Source organism: Ambystoma mexicanum, chromosome 9 (genome assembly GCF_040938575.1).
Source record: "Ambystoma mexicanum isolate Mex_15411 chromosome 9, UKY_AmexF1_1, whole genome shotgun sequence".
In the NCBI taxonomy this organism is placed as follows: Eukaryota; Metazoa; Chordata; class Amphibia; order Caudata; family Ambystomatidae; genus Ambystoma; species Ambystoma mexicanum.
In genome coordinates, this window is record NC_090931.1 from 586,387,243 (window position 1) to 586,403,380 (window position 16,138).

The following is a 16,138-nucleotide window of genomic DNA, read 5'->3' on the forward strand; positions in this document are numbered from 1 at the left end:
AAATGTCAAATTCACACATGTTTTACAGTGCATGGCTGGCCTATGGGTGGCAGCATTGTGCCAAACATAAAGTGGGTTTGTGGTCAAATGCACAATTTTACAGAAAGTGCATTTACATTTTTTGTCATACTTTGTCATGGGTCGAGTAACTTTCTCTTAGGTCAAGTAGGTAAGCCAAGTTACTCGACCTGCAGATCTAGCGGAATTTTAAAGAATTTGCTAGACCTGACTCATCTCACTAATGTCTGTCTTCAGAGGTACACAAAAATGCTGTATTTTATGTTTTCATTTTATGTATTGGGTACAAATAACTTCCGGTGACATTCAAAATATTAGTACATAATTACTAATCAAATTTATTTGCTAATCAAGAACATTTTAAAATAGCAAACACTCTGCTAATTGATTTTTGAAAACAAAGTTATGTCTTGCAAAAATAACTGATTTCCGTAACAGCACATTTTAATTACAGTATCATTATAAAATGTATTCAAGAAATCTCATAAATAACACCTTTTTCTATAATGTGGAATATCTGTCTTAAGTCCTTACTAAAGAATACAATATTTCATCCCACAAATAAAGTACAAACCCTACAATCTTTATAATTTTCACAGATTGAAATTCTAATTACCAAGCATTTGAAAAAACAACCCTATTCAGATATTTTTAACATTAAAAGTTGTATAAATTACAATTTTAGCAAAAACGAGGTGATAGCTGCAAGGCTTACATTTGATCCCTATAGCAATTGCTCTGGCAACCCCCCAAACCATTGTTCTTGGCCTGACAAGCCATTTGTCAGGCTCACTCCTGGATTCAGTCAATTTCACCCCACTTCCCCGAGTGCCCCTCACACCCTCCTGCTCACCTCTGGTCTCCTCGTCCGATTTGAGTCCGAATCTCTTTATCCTCAATGCCTCCTCTCTGGAGTGTGGATGAGGTCTGCCTCGAGAGGAAGCCACCCTGCCCCTCTAACCCGGGGCCAAGGGGGCCCCCGTACCGGGGCAGACCAGTTAAGGGGAAAAAGCCGATAGGCGCAAAAAACCCCTTCCTTGTTGAAGATGGCAACATGATACAAGGCGGGACTGTGTAAATTGAAGGATCCAGCTGACAAGAAAATCCACAGAAAGTAGTGTTTGATGACAGCTCCAAGGGAAAACAACACTACAGAGATGGGGTATATATTGAATGAGCTGAGAGGGAAAGAACCAGGAGAACTGGGGAAAAAGAGAGAGAACCAAAGTGGAGCGGAGAGAAAGCTCCAGCAGAGCGAGGCGGGCCGAGTGCAGAAAGAGAGCCAGGGAGCAAACGGGAGAAGAGGAAAGGTCTGAAGCGTACCAACCCGGAAGCCTAACGCGAAAAGGTTGCAACGCGCAGGCTTCCGGGTTGGCGCTCGTAAAAAGGACGCTGCTGGTCGGAAGGCTGGAGGACTAGACTGCTGCCGAGGAAAGCGCGGGCGGCGTGACGGCTACTGTCAATGGCCGTTCCAACGCCAGCGTCTCCACAGCTGCCAGCGACCGCCGTGCGTGACAGTATACCCCCCTCCTGACCCGAACCCTCCGGGTTTTCCTGGATGTGTCCGGTGAAAACGCCTGACAAGCCTAGGCGCATGTACATAAGACCTGGGCTCCCAGGAGTCCTCTGAACTGGGATAGTTCTTCCAAGACACAAGGTATTCCAACCTGCCCTTATGATATCTGGAATCTAAGATGGCAGATACCTCATATTCTTCAGGTATAGACTTGGGATTACTCAACAGCCCTGTAGTCTTACTAACTGGGGTGTCTGGATCAACTGGGCAGAGAAGGGAGGAGTGAAAGACCGGGTGCACCCGATACATGGACTTGGGGAGTTGTAATTTGTAAGCCACTGGGTTAATCCTCTTGATTATCTTGAAGGGTCCTATAAATCGGGGGGTTAGTTTGGTCGAATGTACCCACCTAGGCAAGAATCTAGTATATAACCAGACCCGATCGCCCTCCTTCCAATCAGGACAGGGTAAACGAGCTCGATCAGATAGATCTTTATACCTGCGTCTAGCCGAAGCTAAACTCTGTTGAGCTGTAGTGTGGGCTGTAGTTATTTGATCCAGGGTGGATTCAATGGTGGGTATATTAGTAGGTGAGGAAAAAACCGGGAGAATATTGCGAGGGTGATAACCATAAGAACAGAAAAAAGGGCTGAGTCCCGTTGCCAAGTGCACAGCGTTATTATACGCAAATTCGGCGGTGGGCAGAAGGCTCACCCAATTGTCCTGATTCTTATTGACATAACACCCTAGGTATTGCTCAAGAGTGGCATTGAGCCGCTCTGTCTGACCATTGGTCTGAGGATGGAAGCCTGATGACAAAGCCCTCTCTATCCCTAACAGTTGACACAGGGCGCCCCAAAATCGAGATGTATACTGACTACCCCGGTCAGAAATAATCTTGTCAGGCAGTCCGTGGAGCATAAAATGTCCCTGAGGAAAACTTCGGCCATCTCGGTGGCAGACGGCACTCCCCGCAGTGCGTAAAAATGGGCCAGCTTGGTGAATGTGTCAATCATAACCATGAGACAAGTCGACCCCTGGGATCTGGGCAGGTCTACTATAAAGTCAGTGGAAATTTGGGACCATGGCCGGCTTGGCAAGTCCGGTTGCATCAGCAACCCGTAGGGTTTGTGGGTGGAGTTCTTATTCTGGGCGCAAACCACACACGTTTTACAGTGTTGCCTTACGTCATGAGAGAGTGAAGGCCAAAAAAAAGATCGAGAAATTAACTGTAATGTACCTCGGACTCCCCTATGCCCTGCGGTTACATGGTTGTGACCCCCATTCCAGAACCTTCAGTTGTAAGGACTTAGAGGGAACGTACAAACGCTGCCCCACCAGTAAAAGACCTTCAGACCAACGGATTTGAGAACGTAAGTCACCAGGTACGGTGGTTGCCAAATCAGGTTTGGTTACTGTCTTAATCTCTTGCAGAAACGAGGAAACTATCCCCACGATTCTGTTTTGGGGAAACATAGGGTGGCTAACGGAGGGAGAGTGGTACTCTGCAGACTGACATCTAGACAGGGCATCCGCCAAGCTGTTTTGGGTGCCTGGAATGTAGGTTATGGTAAAGTCATACTGGCTGAAAAAATGCACCCAGCGAGCCTGTCTTGAATTGACGCATTCCATATTACGGAGAATCTTCAGATTCTTATGGTCAGTACGTAATGTAAATGGATGCGCTCCGCCTTGTAGCAGGTGTCTCCACTCTTCACAGGCCACCTTGAGAGCCAAAAGTTCTTTTTCGATAACAGAGTAGTTCTGTTGACTTGTGGAAAGAGTCTTGGAAAGATATGCTACAGGATGTTCCTTGCCATCCTTCAGTTGAAGGAGTACAGCACCTAAGGCGCTAGTGGAGGCGTCGGCCTCAACTATAAAAGGCTGGTCTTGATCTGGTTGAGATAGAATAGGAGCGGAGCAGAATCTCCTTTTTAGATCAATAAAGGCTTGATTGGCTGGTTCTGACCAGTGAAAAGGTTTGGCGTCTTTCTTAAGTAGTGAGGTAATGGGCAGCACAATCTGCAAAAATTGTCTGATGAACTTCCTGTAGAAGTTGGCTAGACCCAGGAACCGTTGAACGTCTTTCAAAGAGGCGGGTGTGGGCCAGTCCAGGATGGCAGATACTTTCCTCGGGTCCATGGTGATGCCTTCCTGGGAAAGAATGTATCCCAAATATGGAACGGAAGACATATTGAAGAGGCACGTCTCAGATTTAACTAATAGATGTTGTGACTGTAAACGATGTAGAACCGTCTGAAGATGTAATGTATGTTCGGAGGTGGACTTCGAAAAAAACAAAATGTCATCTAGGTAAACTATGACACTGAGGTATAACAGATCAGAAAACAGGCAATCCATAAAACGCTGGAATATGGCAGGAGCGTTAACCAAGCCAAATGGCATCACTCGATACTCGAAAAAGCCAAACGGAGTCCGGAAAGCAGTCTTCCATTCGTCCCCATCTTTTATACGGAGAAGGTGGTAGGCACTCCGGAGGTCTAACTTAGAGAAGGTGGTAGAACCCTGGACTGCTTCCAATATGTCTGCTATCAAAGGCATTGGATAGCGGTCACGAACCGTGACCTTGTTCAAACCCCGATAGTCAATGCATGGCCTTAACTCAGAGGAATCCCTCTTAGGTATGAAGAATAGAGAGGCTCCAGCCGGAGATTTGGAGGGACGAATGAGGCCATTGGTCAGATGGGAGTCCAAATAATTGCGAAGAGCCCTCTTCTCCAGTAGAGACAAAGAAAACATGCGGCTAAACGGAACCAGGGCATCTGGCACCAGCTCGATGGCACAGTCTTCCGGCCTATGTGGAGGTAGATCTAAGACAGGATTGTCTTTGAAGACTTCCTTGAATTTGGCCAATTCCGGGGGAACCTTACAAATTTCATTTACTCCTTCTTGTTGGGGAGTAAGGACTTGGACCAAATCTTCTGAAGAATGAAATAAACAATTTTGTTTACAGTATGAGGAGGTAAAGGCCATGGTGTTCTGTGCCCAATCGATGAGCGGATTATGCCTCCTCAGCCAGGGAATACCAAGGATTACTGGGAAATGGGCTGCTCGAATTAAGTCGAATTGTATCTGCTCCGAATGCTGGAGAATGCGGACCTTCATGGATAATGTGGAATGGGTAATAGGCCCCGACGAAAGTGGGGAACGATCTACTCCTGCTACCTTCTGGACTTCTTCCCGTTTTTGCAGAGGGAGACCTTGTTTGTGCGCCCACATAAATACCCCAGCAGCACCACAATCCAGCAGAGCCATAGTGGTGAGTACTTCTGTCGGAGTTTCCAACTGGATAGGAACAGCCATGAGGCGTGAGTCCAACGTGGTTGGGTGTGAAGCTACCGTCACAGTGACATAGGGACTAGCGCTCTGACCTCGGTTATTCGTCCCCTTTAGTTCCGAGGTCGTTCGTTTCCCGACCGTCTAGGCGGGACTTCTGGACAGTTCCGAAGTAGGTGGGTGCCTGATCCAGAATACATGCAGAGGCCAGCATCCCTCCGACGTCTTCTCTCTTCGGGTGTCAAGGGGGATCTAGCGGACCCAACTTGCATCGGTTCTTCCTTGTTACTGGAGTGAGGCAGGGAGGGCAATGAGTGGGCACTTGGTAAAAAGGGGCCAGGGGCTTTTTGCTTCTTCCTTTCCGCCTTGCGTTCACTGAGGCGATAGTCAATCTGAGTAACAATGGAGAATAAATCAGACAGAGTAGTAGGGCGGGCTATCCTTGTCAGTTCATCCTGTATCTCCTATTTCAAACCTCGACGGAAAATTGTATACTGGGCCTGTTCTGGCCATCCAGCCTCTGAAGCCAAACTTTTAAAGGTGGAGATATATGTCAGCAGGTCACTGGAACCCTGATGCACATCCAAGAGTTCTTCCGCAGCCACATGTATTATCTCGGGTTGTTCAAAAGTCTGGCGCAGTAAGGTCAAAAAGCCCTCATAGTCTCTGATGATAGGATTATTGTTGGTCACTAGAGGGGTGGCCCAAGCTAAGGTATTCCCAGTCATGTTGGATACCATAAACCCCACCTTGGTGTGATCATTAGAAAACAACTGAGGTCTAAAGGCGAAAAAAATGGAGCAGGCTTCCAAAAATTCCTTGAGGCGCTTCGGGGTTCCGTCAAACTTGCCCGAGGATAGTGCCATAGGAGATAAGTCAGAATCCCTAGTTTCCCGAGTAGAGACCATCTGCCTCAAGACTGCGTTATCAGCCTTCACGTTCTGTAATTCTACGTTCATGGCCTGGACTGCGGCCACTAGTTCTTGTATTGGTTCGGGGGTGGCCATATTCCCTTTTTGGCGTTGCAAACTGTCAGGCTCAATCCTGGATTCAGTCAATTTCACCCCACTTCTCCGAGTGCCCCCACACCCTCCTGCTCACCTGTGGTCTCCTCGTCCGATTTGAATCCGAATCTCTTTATGCTCAATGCCTCCTCTCTGGAGTGTGGTTGAGGTCTGCCTCGAGAGGAAGCCACCCTGCCCCTCTAACCCGGGGCCAAGGGGGCCCCCGTACCGGGGCAGACCGTTTAAGGGGAAAAAGCCGACAGGCGCAAAAAACCCCTTCCTTGTTGAAGATGGCAACAGGATACAAGGCGGGACTGTGTAAATTGAAGGATCCAGCTGACAAGGAAATCCACAGAAAGTAGTGTTTGATGACAGCTCCAAAGGAAAACAACACTACAGAGATGGGGTGTATATTGAATGAGCTGAGAGGGAAAGAACCAGGAGCACTGGGGAAAAAGAGAGATAGCCAAAGTGGAGCGGAGAGAAAGCTCCAGCAGAGCGAGGCGGGCTGAGTGCAGAAAGAAAGCCAGGAAGCAAACGGGAGAAGAGGAAAGGGAGCGGCGACGGCCGCGGAGGAAAGGACTGAAGCGTACCAACCCGGAAGCCTAACGCGAAAAGGTTGCAACGCGCAGGCTTCCGGGTTGGTGCTCGTAAAAAGGACGCCGCTGGTCGGAAGGCTGGAGGACTAGACCGCTGCCGAGGAAAGCACGGGCGGCGTGACGGCTACTGTCAATGGGCGCTCCAACGCCAGCGTCTCCACAGCTGCCAGCGACCGCCGTGCGTGACACCATTACACAAAGGGGAAAGACCATATGCAAATCAGGCGTGGTTCCACCCCCAAATGGGCAGTCCAGCACAAACTGCTAGGTCACATCCCTTCTGCATGACCCACAAGCATCCCCAGACATGTTTCGGCCTAATTGGGCACCATCAGTGAGAAGTAGCTTGGGACTCTAGGCCCAGCAGATATAATTAAGAACATGTTAATACTGGACTTTGTCACTCTTTCTAAAATAAACTTATAATAGTGTTTACATTTCCTAGACAAAATAAAAAACTAGATGAACAAAGTACTTTTATTCAGGGTGCTGTGCTCCGATGCTGAACTGGTTAATAAATCAAGTGACTGAGGACACCCTTGGTTAAGACGCTTTATTACTTCAGAAGCTGCTTGATAGCTAATATCTTTTAAACAGCTCTTTTTCTCTACGTAGGAATGGCACATACACACAATGGCCAGCCAATGTAGCAAGTAAAAGAGATAACAGTACCTGCTTATAAATGCCAATTACAACAAACAATACATATCATTTGACAAGTGATTGACATAAAAGAGGTTGAAAAGACTTGAACAAAGCACTGTACATCACCTCAAATTCTATCAGAGGGCCACGCTACAATACAGTATTCTATACCATTAGTTTAGTGCTAAAGAAACATGCATATGCCAAAGCAAAGCTAAAAAGAGGTCAAGAAAAGGAGGCAGGATCATTTTCCCACAACATGATCAAATAACATTGGTAATCAATCTATGGTTCTGCTTCCCAGTATATCAGGGTGTTTTTCATGAAACATTTGGTATTCAAAAGTTTCTTATTTCCACGTCTTGAAAAATAATCTGTATAACCGACTGCCATGCTATCTGTGAAACTGGTATGCTAAGTAAAGAAAGGAATTCAAGGCAGCAGTATAAAAATCCATTGTTTCTTCAAAAATCAGTAAGAGGCTTTCTCATGCGGGACTGTCGGCATGTAAGCAGGGCAAAACAGGGTAAACTGCCTTAACAAACTGATACGCAATCACAAAGGCATTTACAGTGCTCGATATCTTTGTTATCTATCTTCTTGCATGCCTGTAACCACAGACGGGGGTCATACGTATGCATCAATGATAGTCTCCCTCCCCTGAAGTATGTACCATGCAGATACGCCTCAGTTTCCCTGTTAATAGGTACTTGTGAACAACGTTTTACTCTACTGCTCTACCCATTTTGTAAAAGCTATATCAGCTTATTTCTCAGCATTCGTTTGGTGCCTACCAATTACTTAACCCCAAAAATTAAACATTGGAGGCCACCAGGGTTCGCAGGCAGGATGGTCGCCTGAGCTTCGAGCTCCGTACCCAGCCCCGGGAGAACGACGGTGCTAGCACGGAACGAGGATCCCATGACCTGCGAGACCCCCACCATACACTGTGGGAGCCCAACTCCGGTGCCAATCTGACACCCCTGAGCCAAGTTCTACGTGGCTCGGCGTGGCGCACTGGAGGAGGCCGCCGCTGCCGCGCATACGCGGCCTCGGTTGGAGTGGGGAAGCCACGGGCGAGGAGGAGGCGGCGCCGCACAGAGGAAGAACCCGAGGCCGAACATCCGCAGCGCATCAGGGCTTCCCGCCCCGGCCCTAGATACTGGGCACGGTTCTGGCAGAGCGCGACTGACGCGGCCCAACGCAGGAGAGGCCTGAATCAGAGAGGGCCAACGGCCTACGGCCCATGGAACGGCAACGCCGCCGGGGGGCCGATGCTGGCCGTGTCCCAGAGTGATCCCGGGACCACGGAGCCAAGTGAAAAGAGAGGGCCACCGGCTCACAGGGCAGCAACATCGCCAGGGGGCCGATGCGGGAGCGCGCCCCCCCTGACCTCCCCTCTTCCGATCCCACCGGGTGGCAACCGAGGGTGATCCCGGGACCCCGGAGCCGAGTAAAAAAGAGCAGTGTCGCGGCCCTGGAAATTGGATGCCTGCCCCTCTCCACATTAAGCGGACCTACGGGCCACCAGGAGGCCACCGTCGCACAGCGACCCGTGGGGTCCGAGAACCTGGGGGCCGACGTGCCCCCCCAATACGCACACCTCCCCCACGGTCACTAGAGGGGGGCATCCAGGGGCACTTGTGATCCAGAGCCCCCTAGCCGCAAAACCACCACCATAGGGGGAACTGACAGGTCCGGACAGGCCAGACACGCACTGGGACGACCACGGAAAACACGCTACCCCCCGCCTCGCCAATAGCAGGTGGCCAAAACAAGCCTCCCATGAGTTGGAAAGAAAACCTGTCGAAATACCAATTTGTGGCCAGCGAGAACGTCATGGCGACTGGGGGCCCCTCCATCCCACCTCCAGACCTGGGTGCTATCCAGAATAATATTCAGACGATTCTGGAGGAGATCCGCGGGATAAGGACGGACATGGGAGCCAAATTGGTGGACCTCAAGACTAAAGTCACCACCTTGGAAGATCGAATGGAGGGAGTCGAAAACAATCAGCTCTCCACTACTCTCCTTGAGACCCAAATGGAAATCAGATTCCGGGACATGGAAAGACGCGAAGAGGAACTCCGGCTCAAGTTGGACGATATGGAGAACAGGGAGAGAAGGAATAACCTGCGTATTTTTGGTTTAGTGGAGGCCGAGGGAGAAACCATACAAGGCCTTGAGGGCAAAGTACATGACATCGTAAAGATTGTCTTGGGGGCGGACGCTGATTGTGCGATTCAGTTTGACAGGGTCCATCGGGCAGGAGGAGGGGGCAGAGGCCCGCGTTCGGTCCTGGCCCGGCTACACTATTACAAGGACAAAGCTAAAATTCTGGAGAAAGCGAGGAACCTTGGCAATATTCAATACGGTGACTCCAGGGTGTCCATCTTTCAGGACCTGTTGGCTCTCACCCTGTCAATGAGAAGGAAATGTGGAAACCTCACAAGATGGCTTAAGGGAAAGGGGGTCCGATACCGCTGGGGACACCCCTTCTGTTTGGAATTTGAATGGCTGGGGGAGAAACATCGCCTGGTATCTGAGGAAGACATTCAAAGAGCCACGGATGACCTGATCGGCGACTAGGCAGGCCACTCAAGCGGCCAAGATGGAAGAGCCCGGGACCCCCCGAGGGGCCCCGACAGACTGGGACAGCTTAGCGGCATATCTAAAGTCAAGGGGGCCTGGAAATTTTGGAAAACCAGGCACCCGACCTCCGAGGATCACCCAAAGCCATAACAGCACCGCCCTTCCGGAGGTCGAGGAAATCCTATGATGAGCATCGGTCCCAGGATCTGGCAGTAAGGGGTCCTGGGGTCCGGGGGGGCCACACCTGGGCGCCGCATTGGCGCGACATGCAGCCCGCTGGTTTGGAGGGCGGGCAGAACTTTATTAAATGTTAGCTGTTTTGTTGTGGTGACCCACGTAGAAAGTCTGAGTTTGGAGTTTACAGGCTGAAGCGGGGGTTCACGGTTCCAGAATTCCACCTCGGTCATTTGCACCGAGGATTTGGTGGGGTAGACCTATATTGATTCCAAGATTTGAGATTCCCTAATACAAAAAATCCCGGGGCTGGGGTTAGAGTCCTTGGTGGTTCATTGACCAACCCTGACACTTGTTGGGGGACGTGGAAGAACGCCCTACATTACAAGGGGGTGAGGGGAGGGGACGGAAGGGGAGGCTTGGGCTTGGGGAGGCGGGGTGGAATGATTAGCGAAAGAGATGGGGAGGAAGGGGGGGGAAACCAGTTCAAATCACAGATACTTGCTTGGCTGCGGGCTCTGAAACGCAGATGTTACGAGGGGTTCAAGGCGCACAACCCAAAAGACGATAATGATTGAAGGAAGGATAGGCACGCTGAACGTCAAGGGTCTTAACTCCCAAAACAAGAGGTCCCTCACGAGCAACATGTTCCGCAAACAACATCTAACAGTCCTCTTTCTACAAGAAACACACTACAAACGGGGAAGGGAATCCAGAATTAAGGGGAAGGACATTGGTTCCAATTACTGGGCCTCACATGTGAACTCCAAGAAGGAGGGGGTAGGTATTCTCCTGGGGAGGGCGTTCCATCTCACGGGGGTAGAAACTAAGAGAGGTTTTGGGGGCCGATTCTTAGGCGTCAAGGGGTTCTGCGAGGGACAACGCATCACCCTGGCCACCTTATACGCACCCAATTCAGGGCAAGTGCAGTTCCTCACTCGGATCTTTAATGTCATGGATGAATGGGCAGAAGGGGCCATGGTACTGGGCGGGGATTTCAACCTGGTAGCTGACCCCTGTCTAGACTGGTGGTCTGCCAAGGGAGGGGGGCCCAAGGGGATTTCCAAGGATAACCTGGCCCTGCAGGCCCTCTTGAGAGACCATTATTGGGTGGACGTCTGGCGCAGGGCATATCCAGGTCAGGGAGGTTACACCTTTTTCTCTCCCCCACACTGTACCTACACTAGAATTAACCCCATGCTAATCTCCGAGGAGGGGAACGTGGTGGTTCAACAGCCAAGGGTGGAGGCCATTACGTGGTCGGACCATGAATTGCTTGTGGCTGACTGGTCACTGCCTGTCGCCCCAAGATCCTCCCGTTGGCGGTGCAATGACACGCTTCTTAGGGACCCCGTATTCTGGGATTTTATGAAACAAGAAATGTCGGCCTACTTTGAGACGAATGATAATGGCGAGACCGACATGTCCACTGTATGGGAAGCCGGAAAAGCCACTTTTAGGGGTCTCCTCATAGCAGAGGGCTCGAGGCATAAACGGGAGAGGGGCCTGATTGAGGGCAAACTCCGTGCGGAGTTGGGGGTCTTGCGGGCTAGACTGGGCGTTCCCGGAATAGACAGAGAAGCACTCCTAGAGGAAATGCAGGGCAAAAGACAAGAGCTACACACGGTTCTTATAGGGGAGATTATTAAGAAAATGCGGTACACCAAGCAAAGATGCTATGAACGGGGAGACAGGGTGGGGACTCTTTTGGCACAAAGATCCCGGGGCTGCAGGGTGGAAAGGGGGGTTGCCCAGCTTAGCGATGGGGAAGGCAGGATTCACAGGGGTCGGGAGGAAATAGCGGACTGCTTCGCCGACTATTACAGCAAACTTTATTCCAGGCAAGCAGGCGAATCACTGGAAGATATCTCAGCCTACTTGGCGGAGCACCCCCTCCCAAGCTATCCGACGAAGACATGGGGGCCCTTGAGGGTGAGATTTCAGAGGAAGAGGTGGAGAGCGCCATTAAGAGACTGAATGCAGGAAAGGCACCGGGGGGGACGGCTACACGGCTGATTTCTATAAACAGACCCAATCGATCTTGGTGAAGCCCTTAGCCAAACTGTTCAATCAGATTAGGAGCCGAGACTGAACTCCACCGACGTTTCTGCAAGCCCTCATTACCGTCATACCCAAGTCCGGTAAAGACCAGACTGAATGTGGGTCCTATAGGCCCATCTCACTCCTTAACCTAGATGCCAAGATTTTTACCAGAATCTTGCCTCCAGACTTGAGACCTGCCTTCCACGCCTGATACACCCTGACCATGAGGGATTCGTCCTCAACAGGCAGGGCTCTGATAACGTACGGAAGACACTCCATATGCTTGCCACAGTGGAGGTCCGGGACGAGGGGGCTCTCCTACTGGCTCTCGATGCGGAGAAAGCCTTCGACAGGGTTAGCTGGGCTTTCATGGGGGAGGTTTTCACATCTCTGGGGATGGGTCCTAGGTGGCTGGGGTGGATGGCCGCGCTTTACTCCTCCCCCTCGGCTAGAGTGGTGGCAAACGGGACAGAATCGAGAGAGTTCCCCCTCCAACGTGGTACAAGGCAGGGATGTCCCTTGTCCCCGCTAATTTACGCACTAGTAAGGGAACCATGGGCAATCTCAGTCCGCAATGACGAGGCTATTAGGGGAGTACAGATGGGAGACATGCAATGCAAAATCTGCCTCTTTGCGGACGACGCCCTACTCTACATCACCAGACCGTCCCAAACAGTCCCCCGGTTATTACAGGGTCTCACGCGCTATGGAGAGTTATCGGGTTATAAAGTCAATCTGGATAAGTCAGTGGCATTTATGGGTGGGAACTGTCAGATCTGGAGATGGCCTTTGTGAAAGGGCTCCCCTTTAGACGGACTGAAGAGGGATTCCGGTATTTGGGAGTACATATTACGCATGACCTTGAGGAACTGTACACAGCCAACTTCCTCCCCCCTCTGGTCCGCAATCAGAAGAGATGTAGAGAGGTGGGCGGGATCGGGGCTCTCCTGGATGGCGCGCCTTAACCTCATAAAAATGGTTCTCCTCCCAAAGTTTTTATTTCTCTTCCAAATGCTCCCGGTGATAATCCCCAAGACCTTCTTTATAGAAACAAAGCGAGTCCTGCTCAACTTCCTCTGGTCGGGCAAAAAGCATAGGATCTCCTACGAAGTGTTGACTAGGGCTAAGGAAGATGGGGGAGTGGATTATCCTGACCTGGAAACGTACCACAGAGCTTCTCAGCTGAGGGTTTTGGTTGATCACTTCTCCCCAGATACGAAAAAACAATGGGTTGCCATGGATAACAGGCCCCTTGCCCCTGTCACAATAGAGGAATGGCTTTGGGTCCCGAGGAAGAATATCCCCAGAAGCGTCCTGAATCATCCAATCTTGAAGGTGCTGTGGTCCCTGTGGGGAGAGGGAGGTTACTATCGGTGGCTCATGACTTGGCCATCCCCGTTGAGCTGCATTTGGGCCCCTCCCTTCCTGGCCAAAATAGCAGAACCAGCGGATCAGTCGTGGTTCGAGGCAGGCCTTAGCAGGACCGGCCATCTTTGGGTGAAGGATTCTTTTCTGCCCTTACGTGACCTCGAGGAGGCCCTGGGAATTGGTACACTGTCCCCCTTTCGCTACCTCCAGCTCAAGGGTGTACTTACCGAGCAATCCTGGGGCGACACCCTCAGGAGGGATCTCACGGAGTTCGAAAAGCTTCTCCTATCTGCGAGGGGCTCTAAGGGGATAATATCTCGCCTTTACAAACTCTTCCTGTTCTCTGTCCCCAGGGATCCTTCACTGCCACGTACACGATGGGGTAGGGACCTAGGAGAGGAGATTGATGACGAGAGGTGGGCGGAGATGTGCAGGCGGGCCAACCGATCCACGGCCTCCCTCCAGTATCGCCATCAAGCCCTCAAAATACTACACTGATGGCATTACCCCCCGCAGAGGATTGCCAGGATAAACCAGGGTACGACCCACACTGCTGGAAATGTAAGACCGAGAGGGGGGGGGACTACATCCACATGTGGTGGAGATGCCCAGTGGTCCAAAACTATTGGGAAAAGGTACTTGCCTGGATCAAAGGGGTGGACGGGGTTGAGGGGTCTTCCTGCCCTTGGCTCCTCCTGTTTGGAATCGACATTGGGGAAGGTCAGGAGGGCACTCAGGACCATATGCTCCAAATCATGTTGGTGGCGGCCAGATGCTGCCTCGCACAAAAATGGAAACGCCCGGAAATGCTGGGGGAAAAAACGTGGGTGACCAAGGTGCGGGCCATATATGACATGGAGTTTCTCACACACTTACTCGATGAGTCCAAGTCCAACATCGAGGAAATCTGGCTCCCCTTTTTTGACAAATATGGCCGATCAATTTGGGTGTTACGATTGTTTTCTTTTGTTAATTCATGCTTACACATGCTATGTACTGTCGTACTACATGGATAAAACTTAATAAAAATTGATTTTCAAATTTTTTTTTTAACATTGGCGTAGAAGGACCACATAAATCGGTTAGCCAGTTTAATGTTAGCTTCTCAAAGGTCGCTCTTGCTTCGATAGGGATACAGTAGGATGAGGAAGATTTGTATAGGTCAAAGAGGCCTATCAAGTGTGTTATTTGCAGGGGAAATTGACTCTCCACCTATTGGGCATGCCCATATTCCAGAGAAAACAAACTGCGTGTTCTTTACTGCAGTTCAGTTAAAAACAATCATTGGCAAAGCAAACGGTTTTGGCTTGTGTACAAGTATCGGGCATTTGCCAGGCACTGCCATTGGATGGATAGGTACTTGCACCATTTTGCAGCTGCTACCATCAATGGCTAGTTAATACCAGTAGGGTAGTGCCTGGCAAGTGCCTTTCCCATGCTTTACACAAAAGCCTAAACTGTTGGCACTGCTGTGGCATTAAGCCCCTGTTCCAAGGGCTGGAACGGGGGATAACAGCCTGGCAGCCCAAGTTATCAGCCCTAGCGAAGCGAGGGCCGATAACGACGTCTCCCGGTCGTTAATCCCCATTCCAGCCCTTGGAACTGGGGCTTAATGCCATTAGCACCCTGGGTTACCAGTTTGGTAACTCGGGGTGCTAAAAAAAAAAAAAAGAATTTTCATTCATTGAACGGGACGCGCCACGTGTCCTGTTCAATTAATGAAAATCCTTCACCAAGATGGCCGGGATGGAAAGGGAAGGCGGGGCTCCGTACGGAGCTCCTCTTCCCTTTCCATCGCAGTCTGTCGGGCGAAAGGGGAAGGAGCGAATGCCGCAGCGGCACTTGCAGCTGCTGAAATGAGGTAATTAGGGGGGAATACAGAGACAGTGGTTGGGGGGGGGGGGGATGGCGGCATGGGGGGCCAGCTGCCCGGCGGCATCAAACACAGGCTTGTACCGGTGGTTTAAGCCCACGTTCCTAGCCATCTGATTGGCTGGCTCCCCCCATCCAGGTGCTAATGATGCTTGTTTCCTTTGATGCTGGCTCCAGACAAGTTCTTAGTAGACATGCTATTCTGTCCCAAATTTAAAAGTTGAGTTATTGATTCCGGTTAAAAATGAACATGCAAAGAAGCAGCACAAATCCTCGTGAGACTGGCATCAAGTTATCACAGCAGTGCTGTGTAGAAGTCTCTTCATTGGCTGACTGTGTCTGACTACCGTTTAAAGCATCCTCTCATGTGTACAGACCCTAACATTCTTTTCTCCACACCAGGTTCTCGACTCCATTCTCAGGCTTACTTTCATTGTTCCCCTTGGTATCCATTGAGTGTAACCTTCTGGTGCTTCCCAACTTTCACATGTTAGGCAGGGGTGGAGAACATGGAGATCTCAACTCATAATACCAAGGCATGCACTCTTTTAATCCAAGAGAGATTTGCATACCACCATTTGATTGCTGTTCTTAGCCAAATGTGCTCTCAAAGGCTCAGTGTTTAGTATTTCTCGTCCTGCTATGGATGAATGTAGGTGTTTTGCTATGTTTATTGGAGTGTTAGCTATTCGTGAAGCAAAGCTTTTTAGTTTTGAAGTGGAACTGTACTGTATCAATTTCATAGTTGCAAATTAAATCCTGCACCCTGGGCATTTCCAAATTTGTTAACAAATCAGCGACTCATTACGAGGTTGGCGGTAACCCGCCATTGCTACCGGCAGGTTACAGCCGACCTCGTAACACTGTTCCGCCGCCTGATATCCCAGTGCCACTGGGATATTACAGGGGGTGATGGGCCGGGATGTCAGGCGGCGGAAACTGTAAGTCCCCCTTCCCGTGGAGTCGACGGGAATGGGGACACGGAAGCACCGGCACCGTTGCTAATGGTG

The 16,138-nt window shown here is 50.3% G+C and overlaps 1 protein-coding gene across 2 annotated transcripts in view; it reads right to left on the reverse strand.

Annotated features, from left to right (window-relative positions):
- SHPK (sedoheptulokinase) overlaps positions 1 to 16,138 on the reverse strand; it is a 353,593-nt gene that overhangs the window by 135,814 nt on the left and 201,641 nt on the right. The window lies entirely within an intron of this gene.